Consider the following 26,518-nt stretch of genomic DNA (forward strand, 5'->3'; position numbering starts at 1 on the left):
GTTTTAAGCCAATTCAGCAGCTTTTTAAGGCTGTTGGATGTCTCCCAGATAAGGGGTCTTTAGATTTGGAAATAATGGGAAAAAGCAGGGCAGAGAAGCCCTCATAACCAGGAAAGCTTAGACAAAAAGAGAAGGGGCCTGTGGGATAGTGGCTGCAGAGACTCTGGATGCCTGCCAGACCCTTATGTGGGTTGCTCCAGCTGAATCAAGCATCATGGCCATGCCTGGTGAGCCCAGCCCAGGCGCTGGCTCATGTGCGCTCGCAGTGCCTCAGTGCGGTGGGCCGGATCTCTCCACTGAGGATGGGAGGCCGCAGCGAAGGGTGGGGTTGGTCCCCCTCCCTTCCCCTCCTCCCCGTGTGCTCCTGGGCAACCTTTGCCCCTGCCCAGTGCTGGGCACGTCCCGACCTGCTAGGTCCACCTCTGGGCCACGGTCTCACATGGAGCCTTGCCTTGGCCAGTGCCTAGCAGCAGACTTGGAACTGGTGCAGATAGCACATCATGAAGGGGAGTTCCACCCAGGTCACCCCTAAGGTAAGAGACAACAGCCCCTGTGCTTTGGGAGGCTGCTAGCATGCTTAGTTAAAAAAAAAAAAAAAAAAAAGGATTTCTATTTTGTTTACATTTCTATACCTAGGATAGAGGGTATCTCTCAGCCACACAAAAGTATGTAGACTCTTAAATGTTTTAGTCTAGATGGGCAAGTTGGATGAATTCAGTCTTATGTCCTTCCCACCCCACTTAATATCAGGGGCAGCACCCTCCTCACAATGGGGAATGGAAATCGCCCTGCTCTCAGCATTAACCCCAGAGGGTTGCAACCTGGAATGATTTGACAAATAGATGTTAATCCTAGACCTAGAAACTACCTGATCCTGAGAACAATAGATTAATACACTGCTCAAACTCACTGCAGTTTGTAGAAACAGCAAGGGGCCTATCTTTTTAAGCAGACACTTACTCAGGTGCTCCACAGGCCCTGCCCCTCACTGGGGAATCAGCAAAGAATGTTAGAGCTTGAGACCTTCAGAGACTTAGGCCATCCACAAGAAATCAAGGCTAATAATAACCTGAGGTATATTACACAAACCACTCAGGCTTTTTTAGAAAAATGGGCAATTTGGCATAAAACAGGCATTCCCTATAACCCTATGAGCCAAGCAATTATTGAAAGAGCTTACCAAACCTTTAAAACATTATTAAATAAACAAAAAGGGGGGAGTCAGGAAACATCCTCCAGGAATTTAACCATGCTGGTAATATATATGTATAATTTTTTGAATTGTGATGATAATATAAAGTCACCCATAGAAAAACACCTTATGCAAAACAGGCCTGCGGTTCCACACCCCTTGGTCTTGTACAAAGACCCATTAGGAGAAGGAAGATGGGAAGGCCCAGTTGAACTATTAACTTGGGGGAGAGGGTATGCTTGTGTTTACTCCCCAGAAAGAACTTTGGAGCTGCCAGTGAACAGGGTGAAGCCATATCGCAGAAAAGGCTACCCTGGCGATGACCCTCCTCTGCCCCATTGATCCAGGATTGTCCTGGATTCTACTTTCCTGATCCAGGATTCTCCAAGCTGTGTGGCACTCTGCTCTAGTGGAACTCCAGCCAGCACTCCTGGAGTGATATTCGACATTGCCTAAGAGGGGCTTTTTCTACCAACTTAAAGGGACAAATTGATAAATTGCAGCTAGAGTTGCATCAGCAGTTGCAGGACATTCAACGCTTGACCAAGCAGGAGGTTTTTCAAACCCTCTGTGTTAATCTTAGCTGGCTAAACCCCAAAAATTGGTTTGATGGACTTAACCTAAGAATGTGGGTCTTTGGAGCCACTGGTTGTTTACTGATTCAAATAATTCCTTGTATACTTTGATACATTTACAAATTATTTTCCCAGGGTCATATGCAAGAGTAGTAAGTAGCAAGCTTTGTGGGATCTATAGCAGTCCTAACTAAAAGCAAGGGGGGAAATATAGGGAACCTATCCTTATGGAATGATAAATGTAGCTCAGCTCTATTGGAAAGTCCATAGGCATGTGGTGGCACACAGGATTCCAAACCCACAGATCAGCTTTCCCATGGGAAATCACGCCTGAAATATACCTAGGTTGCTTTGAGGCTTGCTCTTGCTAAAACTCCCTCACCCTGAGTTGAGGCAGCAAATGCTTACTGCATATCTTTAAAGTAACTTCCTGAAGTCTTTGCTAATTCTCCCAAGGACTGAAGTGTAACCTGACCAATTATTCTTATTGTTCCCTTGCATTTGCAACATTTTTTCCTTGTTAATCTTAAGTAATCAGTACTTCTTACGGGCCAGTGTCCCCATCAATTATGTAAAGATGTAACATACTATGGGAAGTGAAGTGGTGTTATCCAATCTGATTCCAAGGTTTGAAAAGCTGTAGGTGCTCAACAAGCACATTAATATTTAATTGATTTCAGGGATTTGTTTAAGAAAGAAACAAGAACTATATATTTCAAATTATGTGTATTATTTTTTCAAATGACTTCTAAATGACTTATATAATACTTGTGTTATTTAAACCTAATAACAGAAGTTTTGAATATTCTTGTTGGCCTAAGGGGTTCATGAAAAATTACTGTGATGATCAGGCACTGTGAGCTGAGAAAATTTGAGGACCTCTGCTATAGATAATTAATCCCACCAGTAACACATATAGATATATCTTTAGCAAGGTTTTACTTAGGAGTTCATCATTTTCTCTGTTCACTATGCTACTGTGTATATTAATTTGTTGTTTTGGAATTTAAGCCTTTCCTAAAGAGGGGAACTTGTCTTTCCTACATTTTTGAAAGTATATGGTAGAGTCTATGAATGTCTTTCATGGGGGTGTGGCGCCTTTCACTAATTACATTTGTGGGGAAACTGAAAAGAAAAAATTGCTGAAAACCACAAGGAGAATTGACATGTGACCCCAACAGTACATGAAAAGCAGGTTTTTCCAGACTCTGCCATACATTTTGGGGGACTTACTAGGAAAAAAATCCCGAGTCCATGTAAACCTTTATATATTGTTTATTTTGGGGTGGTAAACCTTTACTTGTGGTTTACTTTTTGGTGAAACAAAAATTATCATCAGAATTTAAAATACCAACCTAATTGTCAGAGCTTCCATGCACTGCGTCTAGTTTGTTTGTTTAATTATTTGGTGATCTTTCAAATCCATGCAACACGGTGATGAGTCCCCTCCAAAGTGCTTGATAATGTGCTCAGGTTTGAATCAATATAATGGCATCTTCTTGAATGTTTTTTTCAACTTGAAGTTTTCCTGTATGTAAATCTTAAATGCTTGATCTAAGAACATGAGCAAGAATTTTCAGCGTCCATTTAATATAATATATGAACACAATGAGGTAGTGAAAGTTAGTGATTTCAAAAGTCCTTTATCGTATAATGTTCCTTGCTGGTCTCACAATTATGTTTTACTTCTTCCACCAGTGCCTGAGCTAACAACCTTGCAGGCACTTTTCCTATAGCTCTTGTGAGGATAATAACATAAATGCAGATTCTGGGCCCAGCCCCTCTAACTGTATCCCAACTTCTGGGGATGGAGCTGTGTTCAACTATGTTAAGAAGTTCCCCCCCCCCGCCCCCCCCCCCCCCCCCCCCCCGCCAAAAAAAAAGGAAAAAAGAAGTTCCCCAGCTAAAGGCAGTAAGGCTGGAGATAGTCAGGAAGGAAACTCCAGAGGCCCCGCAGGGCTGAGGTAAAAAACATCTATAGTGACAAAGACCCCCTAAGACTGGTTGTTCCTGTTTTCTGGGATAACTCTGAATCATGGAATGCACCTGCGTACTACCCCTGATTCATTATAATATCATTATAATGAATTAACATTGTGGGACTCCCTCTCCAGTAGCCAGTCAAGAAAATCATGGGAAACCACACATGCGCAGTAGCTTTGAAATCCAGCTCCTTGTACCTGTGCAGGAAAAGCCCGCCAAAGACTAGCCAGGGAGCTTCTGCCTTATAAGAACAGAATCCCGCCAGCGCACGTGTTCCTTCTCTGCTCAGAGTTGGCCCAGTCCCATGTCCTGTGGAGTGTACTATTGCTTAATAAACCTTCCCTCTTTCTTTATGCTACAAACTGTGTGTATTTGGTTCAATTCTTTGTCCTTGATCACTAAGAACCTGGTTACCTGTGCACACCTGTGACAGCAGGGTTGAGAACCACTGGCACAAAGGTCATTAGTGTCTCATTAGTTTCTCATCTTTTTAAATTTTCTCTTGAAATCACAGTCCCAAGAGGAGTGGTAACACTCCCTAGCCTTGATAAAAGAGAATCCTAAATTTAAATCCTTTGGTTGATTCACACTTGAGTTAACATGTTTGAAGATTAATCTTGCCAAAAGGGAAGAAACGAAAGTTTCTTTTTTTCCAAAAAAAAAAAAACTCTTATCTTATGTGGGAAATGGCATTTTGCCCTTTCAAAATTCTGCATCCCCAGCCTGAATCAGCAATTTGCATGTGATCACAGTCATCTTCTGTGTTTACAAATCAAAGCTTTTACCTGCCTGGGGTAGGGGGCATATCTTTGTCTCAGACTGCTTTGTTACCTCCTACAAATGCTCCTATTATGCTTTTTTTAAATGAGAAATTTATTTATTTTTTTAAATTTTATTTTAATTGTTGTTCAAGTATAGTTTTCTATCATTTACTCCCATCCCAGCCCAGCCACACAGCCCTCCCCATCTCCCTCCCATTTCCACCCCACCCCTAGTTTTTGTCCATGTATCCTTTATACTTGTTCCTATAAACTCTTCCCCTTTTCCCCTGAAATTCCCCTGAAATTCCATCCCCTCTCCTCTCTGGACACTGTCAGCCTCTTCTCTATTTCAGTGTCTTTGGTTCTATTTTGCTTGTTTGTTTGTTTTGTTGATTAGGTTCCTGTTAAAGGTGAGATCATATGGTATTTGTCTTTTACTGCCTGGCTTATTTTGCTTAGCATAATGCTTTCCAGTTCCATCCATGCTGTTGCAAAGGGTAGGAGCTCCTTCTTTCTTTCTGTTGTGTAGTAGTCTGTTGTGTAAATGTACCATAGGTTTTGATCCACTCATTTACTGATGGGCACTTAGGTTGCTTCCAGCACTTGGCTGTTGTAAATTGTGCTGCTGTGAACATTGGGGTGCATACGTTTTTTTGGATTGGTGTTTCAGGTTCTTGGTATATAATCTTAGCAGTGGTATTGCTGGGTCAAAAGGCAGATCCATTTTTAGTTTTCTGAGAAAATTCCATAGTGTTTTCCATAGTGGTTGTACCAGTCTGCAATGCCACCAACAGTGCAGTAGGATTCCCCTTTCTCCAAAGTCTCCCCAACACTTGTTTGTTGCTTTGTTTATGATGGCTATTATGCTTTTTGAGTAGAGCACTAGGTGGGCTCCACAGCCCTAACTCATCTTCAGGCTGGTTGCCATTAGGAAGTACTTGCTCTGTACAACTTTACCCTGCAGACCTCCAGTTACCATCAAGAACTTGCTTAACATTCATTTTTTCACTAACGGGTTCCATACATATATGCTGCCTTTTGATTAAATGGAGTCACACTGATTGCATTTTCTACATCATAAACATCTCCTTCTTAAGCCTCTTTCCTCTCCATCCCACACTCCTGGTCCTATGTGATGCTCATTGGCTCTTACCTGGACATCTGTAGTAGCTCTCTAATCAGGCTTACTGCCTATACTCTCATTCCCTTCAAACCCAGCCCACACATTGGCAAGAATCAACTACCATATTTTGCCATGTATATAATGTGCACTTTTTTGCTCAAGTTTTTGAGGGAAAAATAAGAATGAGCATTATACATGGGTAGTATTAATTTTGTATCTATATAAATGTTTTTAATTCTTTTACTAATGCTTTGTGTTACACATTGCATCTAGAAAGCAATAATGATATCTGTGTGCAAAATAATACCCTGGAATATGATAATTGGTTTTATATATAAATAAAAATTGAATTAAAAGTTAAAATGAAAGATTCTTTTCCTGAAAATTTGGGCCAAAAGCATGGGTGTGCAGTATACATGGGAGGGAATTATACACAGCAAAATAAAGCATTTAAAACTCAGATGTGGTCAGTTCTCATCCCTGCTCAACACCCTCCAGAGGCTCCTGCCACTATGATCCACACAGTTCAGTTAAAGGCTCTAGGACTTTTATGACCTGGGCTCAGCCCACTTCCTTAGCAGCCATCCCATTGCTCTGGTCTCACCAAATCCTCTAGCAAAATTGATTTACGGCTCTCCATGCACATCCCTATGGATATTGTTTTCATCACTTCCTGACATCTTGATACTGAGGAAGGGATAGTGCACTCTGGTTATGAGCAGCCAAGTATATACATGGCCCTGGACAGATGAGACTGATAGCAGTTTACTGGTCACATATACTCACTGCCCAGTGAGGAGGACACCAGCGCTATGCAGGGCCACACAAAGGCTGCACTTGGAAACAGAGGGAACAGCATGTCTCCTGAGGAGGTTGATTTTATAGTATCAAGAGAATGGGGTGACCTCTGGTTCATGGGGGAGCAGGTGATTGACTTCTTTGATCAATTATGGGGGCTGACTGGAAATTGAAACCTGCTGCTGAGAGATAAGCAGGAACTGTGACTGGTCCTCTTGACAAGAAGGGTTGTTTTGCAAGGGGACCTTTTCCCTAGGAGCAGGGTGTGGAGAGGAACTTGTGGTTAGGGCATTTGAGTCTTTCCCAGTTTCACCAGGTGTCAAAAGCAGCACCTAATATCGGACCCTCATTTTTGGCTTTATATGGCAGGCATGAGGGCTTCTTCCGCCTGTACTTTTCCATCTTCTCACCCACTCCCATTGTCTCTCCAGGCTAACTCCTGGTCACCCTTTATTTGTCAGCTCAGTCAGCCTCACCAGCAGACACTTCTCCTGACCTCTCTCCTCCAGCTAGGTCACCTGCTCATCCAAAATAGCCATCATTGCACCCTCTTGCTAAAAAATTATATTACATTTTCTGTCTTTCTTCTGGACTATAATCTTGAGGACTGGGACCCTGCAGAACTTACTTGTTTTTGAGTCCTCAGTGCCTGTCCAGAAAAGATAGACATTTTAAGAATATAACTCAAAAATTTACTTTTACAAAGAAGTTCTAATTTGCTTTTACTAAATTTTACACTGTTAGGTAAAACAACCCTCAGAGAAAACAAGCAATGACAAAAATTTTAAACTCTACTAGAAAACTGTGAAGAGAAATTATTTAAAAATTGTTCTGCTAATACATCCTGTCCCTCCTCTTTTTCACAATGTTTCATTTGGCCCCATTGAACTGTCTTCCTTCAGACTGCCTTGGAGATTGTTCTGCCCTCCTCTTAAACTGTTAAGTACAGGTTCAGAGAGAATTTGTAGTTCCAAAACACCATTTCAAAACAGTGTATTGGTATCCAGTTTTTGTGGCTAGGATCTGAGCTAACCTTAGTATTCTATAGAGGGTATTCCAAGCAGCAATAAATGTCATACCTGAACCAGTGAATCTAGGACTTCTGGGCTAAGGTATTTGGGGTCATTACCTCCAAAAACCTTCAGGTAAGAAACTAACACAGACACACAAAGCTTTTATAATCTCCAACCTACCCACAGAAGTACCCAACATCTCATGACTGGTAAGAAGCAGAGCCAGATTCAAACCCAGGTGTGCACAGCCCCTGAGAATGTGAAGAGCTAGGCTGGGCAGGGAAGTGGATCCAGTGGGCAGGCTGATGTGGAGGATCATGTACAGCAGAGAGGACACACCAGCAGCCTGGGGATCCACTGAACCCTAACACAAGTTTTGTTGGGCCTGCACTGTATTTAATTTTTTAATAATTTTTTACTGTTGTAGAATATGCATAATAGAAAATTTACATCTTAACCGTTTTAAGTGTATAGTTCAATGGTATTAAGTACATTTATGTTGTTGTACAATCATCATGACCATCCATCTCACAGAACTCTTCATTTTGTTAAACTGAAATTCTTTCCCCTTTAACACTCACTCCCCACTCTCCCCTTTACTATTGTCTGGCAACCACTATACTTTCTGCAGAATTTCTATGCATTAGACAACTCTAAGTACCTCATATAAGCAGAATCATATAGTACTTGTCTTTCTATGGCTGGCTTATTTCTCACAGCATAATGTCCTCACAGTTGTCCATGTTGTAGCATGTGCTCAAATAACCTTCCCTTTTAAGGCTGAATAATATTCCATTGTATGTGTATGCCACACTTTGTTTACCCATTCATCCACCAGTGAACACTTGGGTTGCACCCATGTTTTAGCTATTATGGATAATTATGTTATAAAGTTGTATGTGCAAATAACTCTTTGATACCATTTTCAATTCTTTTGAATATATACCCCAAAATGGAATTGCTGAGTCATAGGTAATTCTATTTTTAATTTTTTGATAAATAACCACACTGTTTTCCACAGCAGCTGTACTATTTGGCTGTCCCATCAATAATGCATAAGTGCCCTAATTTGTCCACATTATCACCAACACTTTTTACAAAATAACAATCATCCAAATGGGTATGAGGTGGTATTCCATTGTAGCTCAATTTGTATTTCTCTAATGATTAGTGATGTTTAGCATCTTTTCATACATGTATACAATGTTTTTCTAAAAATAGTTACCAACATGAAAAACCTGAAAGTTGCACAACTCAGAATTCCTGGTCTCTTTTGACAAATCAAAAGGGCTGGCAGAGCTGGGCACTTATTCCCACAAAGCAACAGCTGGAGAGGCCAGCATTCTCCCACTTACCACAGCCACCAACATTCCCTGTTTCCTGACCTGTGGGAATGTTCAGCATTGCCCTCAACTTGTCTAGGTATCCAAATATTTAGGTAAATGACTTACCCCCACTGAGCCTCATATGTCCCCAGTCCTCTGGGCAGGCTTCTGGAATACTGTAGGAGCAGCTCTAGGGACCACATGTGACTGAAGCCTCCACTTTGAGCCACCACTTCTTTTCCACATACCTCTTGCCATCTCTGAACAGGAGCCAAGCAAGTAATAGAGTAAAACCTTTCCCTATAAAACTTAATAAATCAGTCAAGAATCTGGGCATGACCAGGAAGTGACAACCTGAGTCCAGTGATATCGGGAGAGCTTTGAAATAAAGAGCATTCTGAGTGCAGTGGAGCCAGGCATGCAGCCCACCTTCCTGGCATCGTGCCTTTACGAGCACTGTAAAGGCAGTGTAAAAGGCGTTGCCATTTTGAGTAAATGGCAACAGCTCAGTTAGGCTTTCTGAAGATGACCAAGTTTGGAATACCAAAGAAATTGCCAGCATGGAACATTTATCTTGTTATGTTAACTAAATAAATGCTCAAGGGCTCTCTTAGGTGACTAATGTGCTAACAACACCCCATGGGAAGGAGCTGGTAAGTACTCTGCTCTCTCAAGGTTTGCAGACAGAACCCAGGAATTCTGGCTGAGGACACCAGGTCTTGGAGAGTGAAACCTGAGATCTTGCATGTCTGGGAAGAAAGGCAGCACCCTTGGCACTGCTCCGAGATGAACCTGGTGCATTACCCAGTACCTCACAGTGAGAAAGGTAGGAGCAGAAGTTTCTGGGGCACACCCAAAAAGGAGAATTACCTAGGGCCAGCTTCCTGGGACCTCTTACCAAGGACCTATCCATAGTAACACCTGAGTAGCATCTTCTTCCTACCACTTTGAGGATGTGTACTCATTTCACAGAAGAGGAATGCAGGTTTGTGTTACAGTGGCCCATCATCTTGGATGTGAACCATGAAAGCACTATTAAAGGTCTGTTTGGCCATTTTGAAATTCTAAGTTCCTAGCTAAGTTGATTAGGTGCAGCCTAAATCAGCAAAAAAGGTGCTCAAGCTATCCATGGCAGAGTCTTGCCATTTTGCAAATGAAGGCCTTGCCCCAGAAATACTTAAGGGGCCCATACACATAATACATATAAGGTTCAGTTGCAGGCATCCACTGGGGGTCTTGGAACCTGTCCCCCATGGATAAGGGAAGCACTATTGTACTATAATATTAGGGTTCTGTATGCTTCTCTAAAAGCCTTTCCAGAGGGAAGGGGATTTGGGAGGGCTGGTGAAAGAATAAAGAGATTAAAAAGTACAAATTGGTTGTCATGAAATAGTCACAGGGATGTAAAATACAGCATAGGGGGTATAGTCAATAATATTGTAATAACATTGCAGTGCCAAGTGGATACTGGAAATATTAGGGGGGCCACTTCATAAAGTATTGATTGTTTAACTACTATGCTCTGCACCTGAAACTAATACAAAATAATATCAAATGTAAACTGAAATTGAAAAATAAAAGTTAATAAAGAAGTAAGCAAACAAATTGCCTTTGCTTGCCCTGACTGCTCAGAGCATTGTTCCAAAAGCAAATCTGTCCCTATGCCCTTTGTGGTTTCCTACATGAAGAAAAAGCACCTTCATCCATTATTTTCTTTATTCTTCATAATACGGTGAAGGGAGTGTTAATATGGTACCTGGGCAGTTATTTACTCACAAAGCTCAGATGGAAGAAAAACCTCATGGAAGAGTTCTTCTCGGTTGCTGATGACTTCACCCCCTACTCCCCCATACAGCAAAAACCTCCTAAATAATATTTCACACTAACATTTTCTTGTAAAATACATTGCTCTTTTTCCACATTCATCTTTCTTCCCCTCCCTCCCCCTCCCTCCCTCCCTCCCTTCCTTCCTTCCTTCCTTCCTTTCTTTTCTTTTTCTTAAAGCAATTGTAATGGGAAAAAATGTAAAATACATTACATATTTTCTTACTTTATTCTTTTGGAGCAGCTTTGTTTTAAAAAAAATGTTATCATTGTCACATTACAATTGTCCCCATTTCCCCCCCATTACTCTCCCCTGTCCTACCCCCCACTTACCGTTGTCCATGGGTCTCTTATACATGTTCTTTGACTTAACCCTTCTCCTTCTTTCCCCATTATCTCCCTCCCCTCTCCCCTCTGGTTATTGTCAGTTTGTTCCTTATTTCCATATTTCTGGCTCTGTTTTGCTTGCTGTTTGTTTTGTTGATTATGTTCCACTTATAGGTGAGATCATATGGTATTTGTATTTCACTGCCTGGCTTATTTCACTTAGCATAATACTCCAGTAGCAGAAAGAAGGAACTCCTACCCTTCATAACAGCATGGATAGAACTGGAGCAGCTTTTTAAAAATCTGTTTGATGCCCTAGCTGGTGTGACTCAGTGGATTGAGTACTGGCCTGAGAACTGAAAGGTTGCCAGTTTGATTCCCAGTCAGGGCACATGACTGGGTCCCCAGGTCCCCAACTGGGGGCATGTGAGAGGCAACTGAACAATGTATCTCTTACATTGTATGTTGATGTTTCTCTCCCTTTCTTTCTCCCTCCCTTCACCTCTCTTTAAAAATAACTAAATAAAATATTTCTAAAAATCTGTTTTATGAAGATCTTTGAAGATACACAGAAATAGTTTGTAGTTGAATGACCCCACAGTACCCATCACCCAGCCTGAACCTTTACCAATGGTGGCCTGCCTGCTCCTGCACAGCCCACTCAGTGACTCTCCATCCACTTAATTCTGAAGCAAATCCCAGGCATTGTATCACTATGCTTCTAGATTTTTCTGTATGTATCTCTAAAAGAGAAAATTCTTTTAAAAATATAATTGCGCTACATGTAAAAATTAATAATAATTTCTCAATATCATCATATGTCCATTTGTGTTCACATGTTCAATTGTGTCACAAATTCAGACATCTTTAGCAGTTTTTTTTAAAGAATCAAGATTCAAATAGGAACCTCACTTTGCAATTGTAATATGATTTTTTAAGTGTCCTAAAATTTTGCTATTTCTTTTTTTCTTATAATCTATGTGTTGAAGAACCCTAACTTCTTTTTATCAGAAAAAGTATCTATTGTTTACTTTGTAGACAGAAGGTAGAGACGTTGTATGTCTTATTTCTTTTCTTAATTTTTAAAAAAATTATAGTTGATGTGTATTTGTGTTTTTCTTGGTGTTTTGGGATTGTCACATAAAATGTCAGAATGTACTATCCTCTGCTACAATGAGAATACTTTCAGGGCCTTACTACATAAAAATCTGAGCTGAGGTCTTGTTAATCCTTTTCCTGTCTGTTCTGCCTCTGCTCCTGTGGTCCTTCTGTCACACCTCATGACTGGGACCTGTCTACAGTGACCCTCCTTCTCCCCTAACCAGCTGTAGGCTGGCACAAGCTGCTCACCAGATTTGGAGTCCACTGCCCTGTGCTGTGGTGAGTGGGAAGCTGTGCTCCAGTCTTGAACCTGAGCCATAGTGTGGACACTTGGCTTTCCACAACCCACTCTGTTTGCTCTCTCAGGTAGTATTGCTGAGTAACTGGACTCTGGCTAGGAGAGGTCAGTGTAGTAATAAGCAAAGCAGCTAACAGCATTGTTTCAATACATTTTGCCTTGAATCTTACTCTAAATTATTGACCCTCTTTTGAGGCTATCGAAACAACAGCTAATGTTTGTTGTGTATTTATAATATGTCACGCCTTATTCTAAGGATACCACATAGAAAATCTCATTTAACCACCCTATGAAGTAGGTGCTATTGTATCTCCATTTTACAAATGAGGACACAGAGGCACAAGGGGTCATATCCTCTGCACTGAGATGCCCAGCTATCTGGTGGGGCAGCCTGTACCAACACTCAGGAAGCCTGCTCCTGAGCCCTAGATCTTGACCAGCACATTGTTAATTAACTGGACACAGTGGAGAGACTGAAGAATGCTAGCTTGGAGACTGATTTTTTTTCTTAGTGTAATATTCTCCAGGTTCATCCATGCTGTTGCAAAGGGTAAGAGTTCCTTCTTTTTTATAGGCATGTAATATTCCATTGTGTAAATGTACCACACCTTTTAGCTTCTCATTTACTGATGGGCACTTGGGCTGTTTGCAGATCTTTGCCATTGCAAATAATGCTGCTATAAACATAGGGGTGCATATATTCTTACTGATTGGTGTTACAGGATTCTTAGGATATATTCCCAGAAGTGGGATTGCTGGGTCAAATGGCAACTCCATTTTAATTCTTCTGAGGACATTCCATACTGCTTTCCATGGTGGCTGCACCAGTCTGCATTTCCACCAGCAGTGCACTAGGGTTCCTTTTTCTCCACATCCTCCCCAGCACTTGTTGTTTGTTGATTTATTGATGATAGTCTTTCTACCATGTGTCCAGTGATACTTCACCATATGCTCAAATTCATATATGGAATCTAATGAACGAAATTAAACCAGAGGCATGGATACATGGAACAAATTGACATCTCAGGGGTGGGACTAGAAGAGATTAGCCAAAGAACATATATGCATGGCCCATGAACACAGAAAACAATGTATTGGAGGCTGAGATGTTGGGGGAAGTGGGAACTAGGTGGAGGGAGCAAAGAGGGGGAAAATGGAGAACACGTGTAAAAGTGTCAACAACAAAAAAATGACAACAGCCAACACACACAAACACACACACACACACAATCACAAGGATGCTAGTTTTCTGTCTAAGGCCATACCAACCTAAATGTGCCCAAGTCTGATCTTGGAAGAATGCTGGTTTCTTTTTTTTTAAGTATATGTTATTGACTATGTTATTAGAGTTGTCCTGTTATTAGAGCTGACTGAAAAAAATGTGTGGGGGTTGCATTAGCGAGAGAAACTCCCAGCCTCACAGGACAGTTCATTGGAGAGATACACATGGTCCTAGAACATATACGAGCCCACCAACCCAGGAATCAGCACCAGAAGGGCCAAATTTGCTTGTGGATAGTGGAGGAAATGACTGAAAGCCAGCTGAGAGCTGTGCAAGTGAGATTGTTTCCTCTAAGACCCCTCCCCCACATAGAGCACCACAACACAGCCAAATGGGTTGTCCTGCTCTGGTGAATACCTAAGGCTCTGCTCCTTACTTCATGACAGGTGCACTGAGACAAAGAAATATGGCCCAAATGAAAGAACAGATCAAAGCTCCAAAAACAGAACTAAGCAATGAGGAGATAGCCAACCTATTAGACACCTAGGGCAGAACACTGGTAATCAGGATGCTCACAGAAATGGTTGAGTGTGGTCACAATATAGAGGAAAAAGTGAATACTATGCAAAGTGAAAAAGAAGAGAACAAACAATACAGGGAACAAACAATAACAGGAAGGAAACCAGGACTCAGATCAATGGTTTGGACCAGAAGGAAGACATAAACATTCAGCCAGAACAGAGCAAAGAAACAAGAATTCAAAAAAAAGTGAGGAGAGGCTTAGGAACCTCTGGGACAACCTTAAACATTCCCACATCCAAATCATTTGGGTGCCAGAAGGAGAAGAGGAAGAGCAAAAAATAGAAAACTTATTTGAACAAATAATGTAGGAGAACTTCCCCAGTCTGGCAAAGGAAATAAACTTCTAGGGATTCTGAGAAGCTCAGAGAGTCCCAAAGAAGTTGGACCCAAGGAAGCACATCAAAGCACATCATTATTACCTTACCCAAGATGAAAGATAAGGAGAGAATCCTAAGAGCAGCAAGAGAAAAGGAGACAGTTGCCTACAAAGGAGTTCCCATAAGGCTATCAGTTGATTTCTCAAAAGAGACCTTGCAGGCAAGGACCTTCACCCAAGATTACTCTACCAAGCAAAGCTGTCATTTAGAATGGAAGGGCAGATAAAGTGCTTCCCAGATAAGGTCAAGTTAAAGTTCATCAGCACCAAGCTCTTATTATAGGAAATGTTAAAGGGACTTATTTAAGAAAAAGAAGATAAAAAATAGGAACAGTAAAATGACAGCAAACTCACAACTATCAACAACTGAACCTAAAAGACAAAAAGAAAAACAAAAATGAACTAAGCAAACAACTAGAACACGAACAGGATCAGAGAAATAGAGCTTGTCAGAAGGGTGGGCAGGGAGAAAGTGGGAGGAGGTACAGGCAATAAGAAGCATAAATGGTAGGTACAAAACAGGCAGGTGAAGGTTAAGAATAGTATAGGAAATGGAGAAGCCAAAGAAGTTATAGGTACAACTGATGGACATGAACTAAGGGGTAGAATGCTGGTGGCAGGAGGGGTACAGGGAAGAGTGGTTAAAGAGGAGGGAAAAATATAAAGAGGAGGGACAACTGTAATGGCATAATCAATAAAATATATTTTTAAAAAACTAAAAAAATTAAAACGCTATACTTCCTGATCCAGTAAGTCTTCCCCTGCTAGAAATTCAACCTACTGATATATCAGAGGTCAACATTCAGTGAATGAAAATCTTAGAGGAACATTATTTATAGGAGCATTGGGCTGGAAACAACTCAATTCTCTTTTTTATAGGAGACTGGCCAAGTGTATTCTATAGAATGGGGATTGACAACGCTTTTCTTAAAAGGCTTTATGGGCAAAGAGGCAAGATAGAGGTAATTATGTGGGTACTACTTTAAAACTATTCTCAGCTCAGGTACAAAAACGGGCTAGAATATCCACACCATGAAATGCTATCCAGGGAACATATGAATATTGTTTGTGTAGAAAAGTCCCAATGCAGACAGTTTTTAAAAGCAAAAATATTGAGCAGGATACAAAATCAAATATTAGTTGCATTTCAGTGCACCAGCAATGAACAATCTGAAAAGGAAATTAAGAAAATAACTCCATTTATAGTAGTATCAGAAAGAATAAAATACTTAGGAATCAGTGAATGAGGTGAAAGACTTATGCACTAAAAAGTACAAAACATCACTAAAAGAAATTAAAGAATACATAAATAAATGGAAAGATATTTTGTGTTGATGGATTAGAAGAGAGTATTTTCAAGATATTAATATTACCCAGAGTGATCTACAGAGTTAATGTAATCCCTTTCAAAACCCTAATGATACTTTTTGCAGAAATACAAAAGTCCATCCTTAAACTCATATAGAGAATCTCAAGGGATCCCAAATAACTAAAACAATCTTGAGAAAGGAAAAAAAAAAACATATTGAAAGACTTACATTTCATGATTTCAAAATGTACAACAAAGCTACACTAATCCAAACTGTGTGGTACTGACATAAAGACATAGAAACCACTGGAATAGAATAGAGGGCCCAGGAATAAACCTCATCTATATAGTCAAATGACTTTGACAAGTGTTCTAAGACCCTGCAACGGGGAAAGGACAGTCTTTTCAACAAACAGTGCTGGGAAAACCTTTATCCAGAGAAGATATATGAATAGCTAATAAGCACATGAAACCATGTTCAACATCACTAATCATTAGGGAAATGCAAATCAAAACTACAATGAGATACAACCTCACATCTATTAGGGTGGCTACTATTTAAAAAAAACAGAAAATAACAAGTATTGGTGAGGATGTGGAGACATTGGAAGCCTTGTTCAGTGTTGGTAGGACTGTAAAGTGGTACACACCTGTTGAGGAAAAGAGTATGGCAGCTCCTCAAAAACTTAAAAATAAAATATTGTATCATCCACTTCTAGGTATATACCCAAAAGAATTGAAGCAGGGTCTCAAAGAGATATTTGTACACCATTTTCATAGCAGTATTATTCACAGTAGCCAAAATGTTGAAATGTTCATTGACAGATGAATGGATAAACTAAATGTGATTATCTATATATCTCTCTCTCTCTATATAGAGATAGATAGAAGATAGATATATATAATATTCTGATATATATTATATATAAAATATATAATATATAGATATATCTATATATCAGAGTATTATTCAGTCTAAAAAAGAAATGCTATTTTGATACATACTCGACACAGATGGACCTTGAAGATATTGTGCTAAGTGAAATAAGACACACAGAAGGACAATCATATGATTTCATCAGTATAATGTACCTAGGATAGTCAAATTCATAGAGAACAAGTAGAATTGTGGTTGCCAGGGGCTGGGGAAGGAAGTATGAGCAGTTACTGTATGATGTGTATAGTACCATTTGGAATAATGAAAGAGAACGTAGATATTGGTTATGGTTGTACAACAATGTGAAGGTACTTAATGCCATTGAAGTGTATACTTAAAAATGGTTTAAATGGTAAGTTTTATATTATGTGTACTTTATCAGAATAATAAAAATATTATTAAAGTTGTCCAAAAGCAAAGGATATAATATCAAGCTGTCATTTGGATAAATTAATATGTATATACACACAGGTATATATTTGTATGTGTATAGGAAATTTCTGAAGGACACACAAGGAGTGATAGTGAGTTTCTGGGAAGACAGAGAGGCTTACTTTTTCAATAAAAATACTAGATTTGGAAAGGAATATGTGCCTTAAAATGGTAAAGAGTTTTCAATAGTCATAAGTCATCAATATCCCTTTTGCCACACCAAACTTGTATTTACAAACCTGCTCGCCCCACAAGTCACACAGGCACATCATAACTGCTGTTGGAGCCAACATGAATGCAATCAGCATCTTTCTGTAATTAGAAAAAAGCAGCCATTCCTTTGGGAGGATGTAATCCCCTAGGCATACAGCTTGGGAGTGGAGAGGAGGATGGGTTTCAACCCCCATTCTCTGGGTATCTTTCAACAGTGTACAGTAAGCATACCTGTTTGTGGTGGCTCTAGCTGGAGCCACATTTTCCCCATACAACCAGTGCTATTATTTATAGACCAAGAAAAAACACATAGAATCTGTTTACTTTAAACACAATTTTCCTAAAAATAAAGATTTCTTGGAAAAGCACACAAAAGGTAGAAGTAGGGGATATCTCACTCTTTTCAGTTGTTTCATTGATGTAATACAAAGGCACTGTCCAAATTTCTTGCTGTTTTTTGCTGTGACTTTCATAACCACAATGACCTGTCCACAAAACTTTCTGTCTAGTACTTGAAATTTGATTTTTTTTTTCCTCAGAAGGTCCTAATTGTTTTGATCGTAGAGAAAAATCCTTTATTCTTTATTTTCCTTCCCATAAATTGGGTCCTGTAACCAAAGCATTGTATTAAAGAATATAGTCTTTCACCCTGGCTGGTGTGATTCAGTGGATTGAGCGCCAGCCTGTGAACAGAAAGGTCACTGGTTCAATTCATAGTCAGGGCATATGCTTGGGTTGTGGGCCAGATCCCCAGCTGGGGGCGTATGAGAGGCAACCAATCAGTGTATCTCTTACACATTGACATTTGTTTCTCTCTCTTTCTCCCTTCCTTTCCCTAGCTCTAAAAGTAAATAAATGAAATCCTTTTTTTAAAAAAAAAAAAAAAAAAAAAAAAGAATGTGATCTTTCTAGATCTGGTCTGAGTACATCAATGCACCAATGTGAGGCCAGAAGAAGTTACAGGGTCAACATGACATGTGATTTCAGGTAAGCAAAATTCACATCAACTGGTTTTTGTATTGCCTTATTTTTAGTATTCTATAAGCCACATCACTCCATGCAAAAAAATATATAATTATTTGTAATACTTATGAGCTAGGGGTTCATTTTTCAAACCTGGAAAATCAGAAAGACTTGGCAATACTGAGTCAACAAGGAGCAAAGCAGGAAGGAAAGTCTCAGTTACCTTGACAAGTGGGTTTTTGTTATTGTTGTTGTTTTTGTTTTTTAAGTATATTTTATTGAGGATGCTATTACAGCTGTCCCAATTTTTTTCTCCCCTTTATCCCCCCACCGCCCTGCATCCCCCATCTCCAGCATCCCCCCCTACCTTAGTTCATGTCCATGGGTCATACATATAAATTCTTTGGCTTCTCCATTTCCAATACTATTCTTAACCTCCCCCTGTCTCTTTTGTAACTACCATTTGTGCTTCTTATTCCCTGTACATTTCCCCTCCTATTCTCCCCACTTCTCCTCCCTGCTGATAACCCTCCATGTGATCTCTATTTTGGTGATTCTGTTTCTGTTATAGTTGTTTGCTTAGTTTTAGTTTTTGTTCTTTAGGTTCAGTTATTTATAGTTCTGAGTTTGTTGTCATTTTACTGTTCATAGTTTTTTGTCTTCTTCTTTTTCTTAGATAAGTTCCTTTAAAATTTCATATAAGGGATTGGTGATGAACTCCTTTAACTTGACCTTATCTGGGAAGCACTTTATCTGACAGGTAGTTTTTCAGTCTTTCCCCATATGCCTTTCTCTACACACCCTGAGTCCATGATAAAGAGGTATCTTATAAAACCAGACTATTCTGAACCTAAAGGTAAATCTCTTTCTGTGGAACCTAAAAAAGACCAGTTTGATATGTATTCTGTCCTTTTTTAAAAAAATTACTTTAGAGTTAGAAAAAAGTTGCAAAAAAAATACAGAACTACCATTTATTCTTAACCCAGCTTCCCCTAATATTAACAGCTTGCATAACCATATAAAAATTAAGAAATTGTCATTGGCACAATACTTTTAACTAATCTGCAAACTTTATTTGGACTTCAACTGTTTCCCCACTATTGTATTGAAATGTCATGTATCCTTATTCTCCTCAAATCTGTGACAGTTCCTCAGTCTTTCCTTGTCTTTCATGATTTTGACATTATTAAAAAGTACTGGTCAGTTGTTTAGAATATTTTTTAATTTGGTTTTGTCTCAGGATCAAATGGAAGTGATGCATTTTTTGCAGAAATACCTCTTGAGACGTTGTCCTCAGTGCATTGGATTGGGGGAGCATCATGTTGACAAAACTTACTGGTAAGTTTCCTTTGATCATTTGGCCAAGGTAGTGACTGCTAAATTTATCCACTGCAAAGTTGCTTTTTCCCTCCTTCATAAATAATAAGTTTCTTGGGGGAGATATCTGAGATTGCAAGTATTCTGAATTTTTACCTCAAAATTTTGCTAACTACTTTTATCATTCATCAGTCAATTTGACTATTATTACTATGGTTTCCTCAAGGTGAGTTCCCATTTTCCTCATTCTTTGTATAATCATTAATTAGAATTCCTCTAGAAGAAAGAGGTCCTTTATCCCTCATTTATTTACTTACTGATCAGTATGTACTCATGGATACTTATTCTATGGTATGGGTTACAATCCAACACTATTGTTATTTATTTTATTACTTCAATGGCTCCAGGTTAGGCCATTAGGAGTTCTCTCAGGTTGATATCTGTGCCTTTTGACAGGTCCCCATCTTTTTCAAGTATTTCCTTCCTTATTGGCACCACAAAATGCTTCAGGCTCATCTAGTATTTTCTCTGCTTCTGCCCTTGAAAAGAAATACAAATGATAGTTAATTGCTGTTTAATTAACTATCAATAGAACAAAATATAATTATTGATATCTACATGATACAACTAAAATAATATCCCAGACCTTTTTATCACTACCACTTAGAAACTCTGTAATTAATTTAGATGCTCTGGTTTTATTTTGCTTTTTAAAAAATTTATCTTATTTTTTTAGAGAAAGGGGAAGGGAGGAAGAAAGAGAGGGAGAAAAACATCAATGTGGGGTTGCCTCTCACACATCCCCTACTGGGGACCTGGCCCATAACCCAAGCTTGTGCCCTGAATGGGAATTGAACCAGTGACCCTTTGGTTCATAGGTGGGCACTCAATCCACTAAACTACACCAGCCAGGGCTTATTTTACTTTTTTGTTTACTTAAGTAACATCTAAAACAGTACATGACAGAGCTGTAACATAGGAGCTCTAAGGATGCATGTTCCACACTAGAATTTTTCGTGCTTAGCCTCAGAAGACTTACCCACAAAACTGAATTTGGGTTTTTCTTCTTCTTTAGGATACTGTAAAGATGATTAGCGCACATCTCTGCTGACCTCAGGTCTTATGCTCAGAACAGCCCTCAACTCTGAACCTGAATTGCAGAAACAGGGTGGGAAATGTGAAGGGAGAGAGGGCAGGACCCAGGAGGGGTTTGAGGAGGAGTCCAAAGTCACCACCTCTGGAGGGCTTGTGAGCCTGCCGGCCCAGCCAGTGGGCCTTGCCAGCTTATTTCCACATAGTTGTTGTTATTGCTGTTTTTCTATGGATCTGCTCATCCTCAGCCTCAGCACTGCTTAATTGTGATGAGAAAGAATAAGAAAGCAAGCAAATACAGGGGTTTTTCTCTGCAAGTGTTACCTGGATGTGTCTTGGGTCTGCCACCCAGCCAAGAAAAATGTGGATGATACAAGAGTAATCACACTGCAAGACCTACCACCCTTCAACTTGAAGGTTTCCTTCTTCTAGAGTCTGGGGTAAAGAAGTTAGAGGCTGTTTTATTCTCTCCTGAGGCTCCTCAGCCTGCTGCTGTGCCTCCCTGCACTCACTATAAGCTCCTCAGAGGTGTGAGACAGGGTGCTGAGGGCATGTTTCCTATGGGAGCCAGCTGAAAAGCCAAATGGTGTTCAACTAGAAGGAAAGCAAAGGAAAAAACAAACAAAAAAAACAAGGTTAAAGAGTCATCCCCATGAGTCAATGTAGGGCTAAGAAAGTGTATAAAGCCAGGGTGACGCAAAGATACCACTTACTTTCTTGGTTCCTGAAACTGATTTTGGGGGGACCTGTTAGCCAATAAGAAGTACCATAACAAGAATAGGAATTCCTAGTCAGGTCAGGTTTAAAATGGACTTAAACTTGGGGCTTTTGGCATAGACACTATTTTTCTACCCAGTGAGAGACTTTGCTGCAAAGAAAGTATTGCTTCAATTTTTTAAAGAAGAGTATAAGAGAACTCTCATGTTTCTTTACATCTCTACATCTCTATAGACTTTTATGTCTTCATTTCTGGAAAACTGGGACCTTATGAAAAAAATTTGCTGAAATCATTGAAAGTGGGAACAGCTATTATGGATTGAATTGTGTCTCCCCATCACTGTTGCCCTGAAAAATGTATTAGAGCCTTAATCCCTGATACCACAGAATATGACCTTATTTGGAGATAGATTCTTTGTAGATTTAACAGATTAAGATGAGGTCACCGATGCCCTTATAATAAGGGAAAATTTGGACACAGACATACCAGGAGAATGTCATGTAAGGCTGAAGGACTGGAGCAATGCATCTATAAGCCTAAGAACACTCAAAGCTACTAGAAGCTAGGAGAAAGGAATGGAAAAAATCCTGCCTTAGAATTTCACAGAGAGCTTGCCCCTGCTAACACCTTGATTTCAGATTTCTTGCCTCCAGAACTATCAGATGATAAATTTCCATTGTTTTAAGCCACACAGTTTATGATGTTTAGTAACGGCAGCTTTAGGAAACACATATAGCAGCATTGGATAGCTGCAAGTTCACTGTTGGAAGATTATGTTGATAAGACAGGCTCTAGGCTCTTTGAGGGTTTCTAACAATCATTATTGCCCAAGGAAGTCTTCAGGAAGCAGCTATGGAGACAGACACATGGCTGTGTGATCTTGGGAAGCTCCAAAATTTCTCTGAAGCTCTTTCTACATTCCTAAAATGAGGCTAATAAAACTTTCTTCCCTAGGGTAGCTTGAAGACTAAACAAGATAATGCTTTTTAAGAAGATTACCTATTGTGGGCCTCACACATGGTAACCTTTCAACATATGTTGGTTCCTTTTCTAAAAAATATGAAGGAAGGCCTCACCCTCCAGCAGCCAAGCTGGTAATGGCGTTACCTAAGAACCTAATGTCTATTTATCCTAATAGATACTAGTAACTTTAGTAGACCCTGTCAGGGCTCTGCCCAGATCCCCTTGAACCCTTGTAACTGTTTTTGCTATCCCACCTTGAGTGTGCTGCCAATGGTTCACACCTGAGAATATTGGTGAACTGTTCTCAGGCTACTGGGGCTACTTATTCCACACTCAGGTTGATAAAAGTGGGAATTAATATCCTTAACCTAGGGCAGCGCATGACCAAGGCCTGGAGGATGTCAAAGTTTCTTTTCTTTGAGTCAGCGAAACTCTGAGGCACAATTTACACTCTTGGATTCCCCCAGGAAAGTCATAAGACTTAACTTGAAGATCAGAGTTTCTTACCCTTTCCTGTGCTGCTTCTACTCCCACACCAGCATTTTGAGTGAGTACATCCTTAATAAATTACTTACACTCAAGTCCTCAATCCAGGGGCTGCTTCGGGGGCACCTGATGCAAGACAATAAGCTTTTGAATAACTTGTGCAGAAATACGACATAATATTTAAGTTTTGATGGTCAAAGCTAAACAACTGATCAGATTGTGCATTCAAATCATTCATTATTTTAGCAGATATAATAATCATACTAGTAACTACTTATACATATGCCCAATCTCTGCATTATGTTCCACTCTTATCCTCATAACCCACCTACAAAATAGGTACTTTTATCCCTGTGACTATTTTTTAAAAAGTGACAATCATCCATCAATCAATCAATAAAACCATAAAACAGAAATTTTAAATGGCCATCAATTCTTTGACTCTCTCCCCATTAAGTTCTATGTCCCCTCCTCTTTAATCTTGTTATTTTTAGAGACAACTTCTCTATTTTGATAACTTCTCCCTCTATTGTCAAGACCTGGCAACCCTAAGATACCTTTGCCAAGTGAGGACATCCAGCCATGTGGGTTGATTAAACTTAAATTGTACCTCTAGTAGTATGGATATAGTTGAATCTTGCTTTTATATTTAGTCTGACAATCTCTGTCTTTTGATTGAAGTATGTGGTCCATTTATATTTAATGTAATTATCAATATAGTTGGATTTGGGTTTACTATTTTGCTATTTATTTCTTTTTTATTTGTCTCATCTGGCTTTTGTTCCTTAGGTCTCTTTTCTTGCCTTTTTTGGTTAAATAAAATATTTGAATAAACTTAGACTTTAAAATCTCAGATTTTCAAATCACACAAACCTCTTCCCAGGACCAATCTGGAATTACAACTAAGCTGTAGAGAACTCACCAGGAATAAAAAACTGAACAATAATGAGTGAGAAGCCTTATAACCTTGGACAGACAGAAGAATCAACTTCAGCACAACCTGTCTGGTAAGGAGTGTGGTGGAGACTGGATAAGGCTGGCTGGGTGACCACAGGCAGCAGGGAAGTACCGGAGGGATATTTAAGTGGCCAGTTGAATCCCCTGAGAAAAGTAGGGTCTAAACCCTAAGCAGGGATCCCCAGCCTAGAGCACCACACCCCAAAAAGTACACAAATAACATGCAGTGGTGACAAGTAGCAGGGTTGCTCTCTGCCAAAGATGAATGGCTGGAGACACAAAGAGCCATCTAAAGAGCCAAAGCATAAATTTTCATTTGCAGCTACTTACCCGGAGCACCAGCAAGGGACAGGAGGAAGAGTGGACTAGAGACACTTGAGGTGACTGGGGACAGAAGCTTTGGGCAAAGAACTGAAAAAGTAGCTGCCAGGATCCTGGCACTAAGTTGTTCTCCATACAGCAGCAGCCATCGTGCTTAGCAGTCCACTCCCCTTCCACCCCCTATTCCAGGAGGGATCCTGCCCCTCCCTGTGATGCTTAAGCCTGACTGCTGAGTGCAGAGTGATTAATTAACAACTAAAGGAGTCAGCCACAAACAATAGATCCCTGGAAGTCTTTTTTTTTTTTTTAAGAATACCTGCTGATTTTTTTTAAGATTTTATTTATTTATTTTTACAGAGGGAAGGGGGGGAGAAAGAGAAAGAGAAACATCAATGTGCGGTTGCTAGGGGCCATGGCCTGCAACCCAGGCATGTGCCCTGACTGGGAATCAAACCTGCGATGCTTTGGTTCACAGCCCGTGCTCAATCCACTGAGCTACGCCAACCAGGGAGATCCCTGAAAGTCTTGAACAGACTGCCTACAGTTAGACAGGGTCAACATGATGTTAACATGTGACATCACCAGAGGTGGATCCAGAAAGAAAAAACAGTGGTAAATACTAGATGCTAAGAGATGAAATCCACCATGGGACTTCCGGCAAGATGGAGGAATAGGTGGATGCACCGTACCTCCTCGTACAACCAAGATTAGAAAACCAATAATTTACAACAATAATTTACTATCAGAATAACACCCAGATCCGGCAGAGGATTTATCTGAATGGAAGTCGGGCAGCCAAGAGGTTGAAGTAGACGCGTTCATCCGGACTGGTAGGAGAAGATGAGCCGGCGGGCGCGGGGCTGGCTTGGGCCAGCGGCATGCGGAGGTCGGGGGAAGGTTTGGCGCGAAATCGGCGCAAAAGCCATCGGGCACGCAAGAAGGCAGCGGTGATCCCTGAGTACGCAAGCTGCGGCTGGCAGACCCAGAGGGGCAGCGATTGTGGACCAGGGCAGAATTCGCGGCCCGGAAGCCCAGACAAGGGTCTGAGTCTAGGGGAACGGAACTACCGCCATTGTTTTCTCCCGCCCCGCTCCCGCTCCCGCCCCGCCCCCACGTATAACGTCACAATCTAGCGACGGGGTGCCCAGCCCCGGTGAGCACCTAAGGCTCCGCCCCACACCGTAACAAGAGCAACCAGACCGAAAAAAAAAAAGGAGAGACAGGGGGAAAAAAAAACAAAACCATGTTTTCACCAGAGCAGATCAGTCTCCCAGGACTCATCCTTTTGAGCGACCAAGAATTAGCCAATCTATCAGATGCGCAGTTCAAAACACTGGTGATCAGAAAGCTCACGGAACTGGTGGATTTTGGACGAAATTTAGATGAAAGAATGCAGATTACCATAAAACAGATGCAGGAAGACACGCGGAGGAGAGCCAATAGTGAAAGGAAGGAATATGAGTCTCCAAACAATACAGTGGACCAGAAGGAAGATAGAATCAACCAAGCAGGAAAGCATGATGAAATAAGAATTCAAAAAATTGAGGAAAAGATTAAGAGCATCCAAGACACCTTTAAACGTTCCAATATCCGAATTATAGGGGTACCAGAATCGGAAGGGGAAAAGCAACAGATAGAGCACGTATTTGAACAAATAATAAAGGAGAACTTCCCCAATCTGGCAAAGGGAACAGTCTTCCAAGAAATCCAAGAAGCTCAGAGAGCCCCAAAGAAGTTGGACCCAAAAGAAACACACCAAGGCACATCATAATTACATTAGCCAAGGTAAAAACAAAGGAGAGAATCCTAGAAGCAGCAAGAGGTAAGGGGACAGTCACCTACAAAGGAGTTCCCATCAGACTGTCAGCTGATTTCTCCAAAGAGACCTTACAGGCAAGAAGGGGCTGGAAAGAAATATTCCAAGTCATGAAAGACAAGGACCTACATCCCAGATTGCTCTATCCAGCAAAGCTCTCATTTAGAATGGAAGGGCAGATAAAGTGCTTCTCAGATAAGGTCAAGTTAAAGGAGTTCATCATCACCAAGCCCTTATTTTATGAAATGCTAAAGGGACTTATCTAAGAAAAGAAGATAAAGAAAAGACATGTATAGTAAAAGGACAGCAAACTCACAAATATCAACAACCACACCTAAAGCAAAACCAAAAGAAACGAAGTAAACAATTAGAACAGGAACAGAACCACAGAAATGGAGGGCACATGGAGGGTTAGCAGCAGGGGGTGGGAGGAGGAGAGAGAGGGAAAAGGTATAGAGAATAAGTAGCATAGAATGTAGGTTGAAAATAGATAG

At 40.4% G+C, this 26,518-nt stretch overlaps 1 long non-coding RNA gene across 1 annotated transcript; it reads left to right on the top strand.

Moving 5' to 3' along the window:
• Positions 1 to 1,575: 1,575 nt before the first annotated feature.
• LOC118496779 lies at positions 1,576 to 22,103 on the top strand. The gene is made up of 3 exons (XR_004899331.1): positions 1,576 to 1,867; positions 19,898 to 19,901; positions 22,092 to 22,103. It is a non-coding gene; the product is annotated as an uncharacterized LOC118496779 (long non-coding RNA).
• Positions 22,104 to 26,518: the final 4,415 nt, after the last annotated feature.

Source organism: Phyllostomus discolor, chromosome 9 (assembly GCF_004126475.2).
Source record: "Phyllostomus discolor isolate MPI-MPIP mPhyDis1 chromosome 9, mPhyDis1.pri.v3, whole genome shotgun sequence".
NCBI classification, from domain to species: Eukaryota; Metazoa; Chordata; class Mammalia; order Chiroptera; family Phyllostomidae; genus Phyllostomus; species Phyllostomus discolor.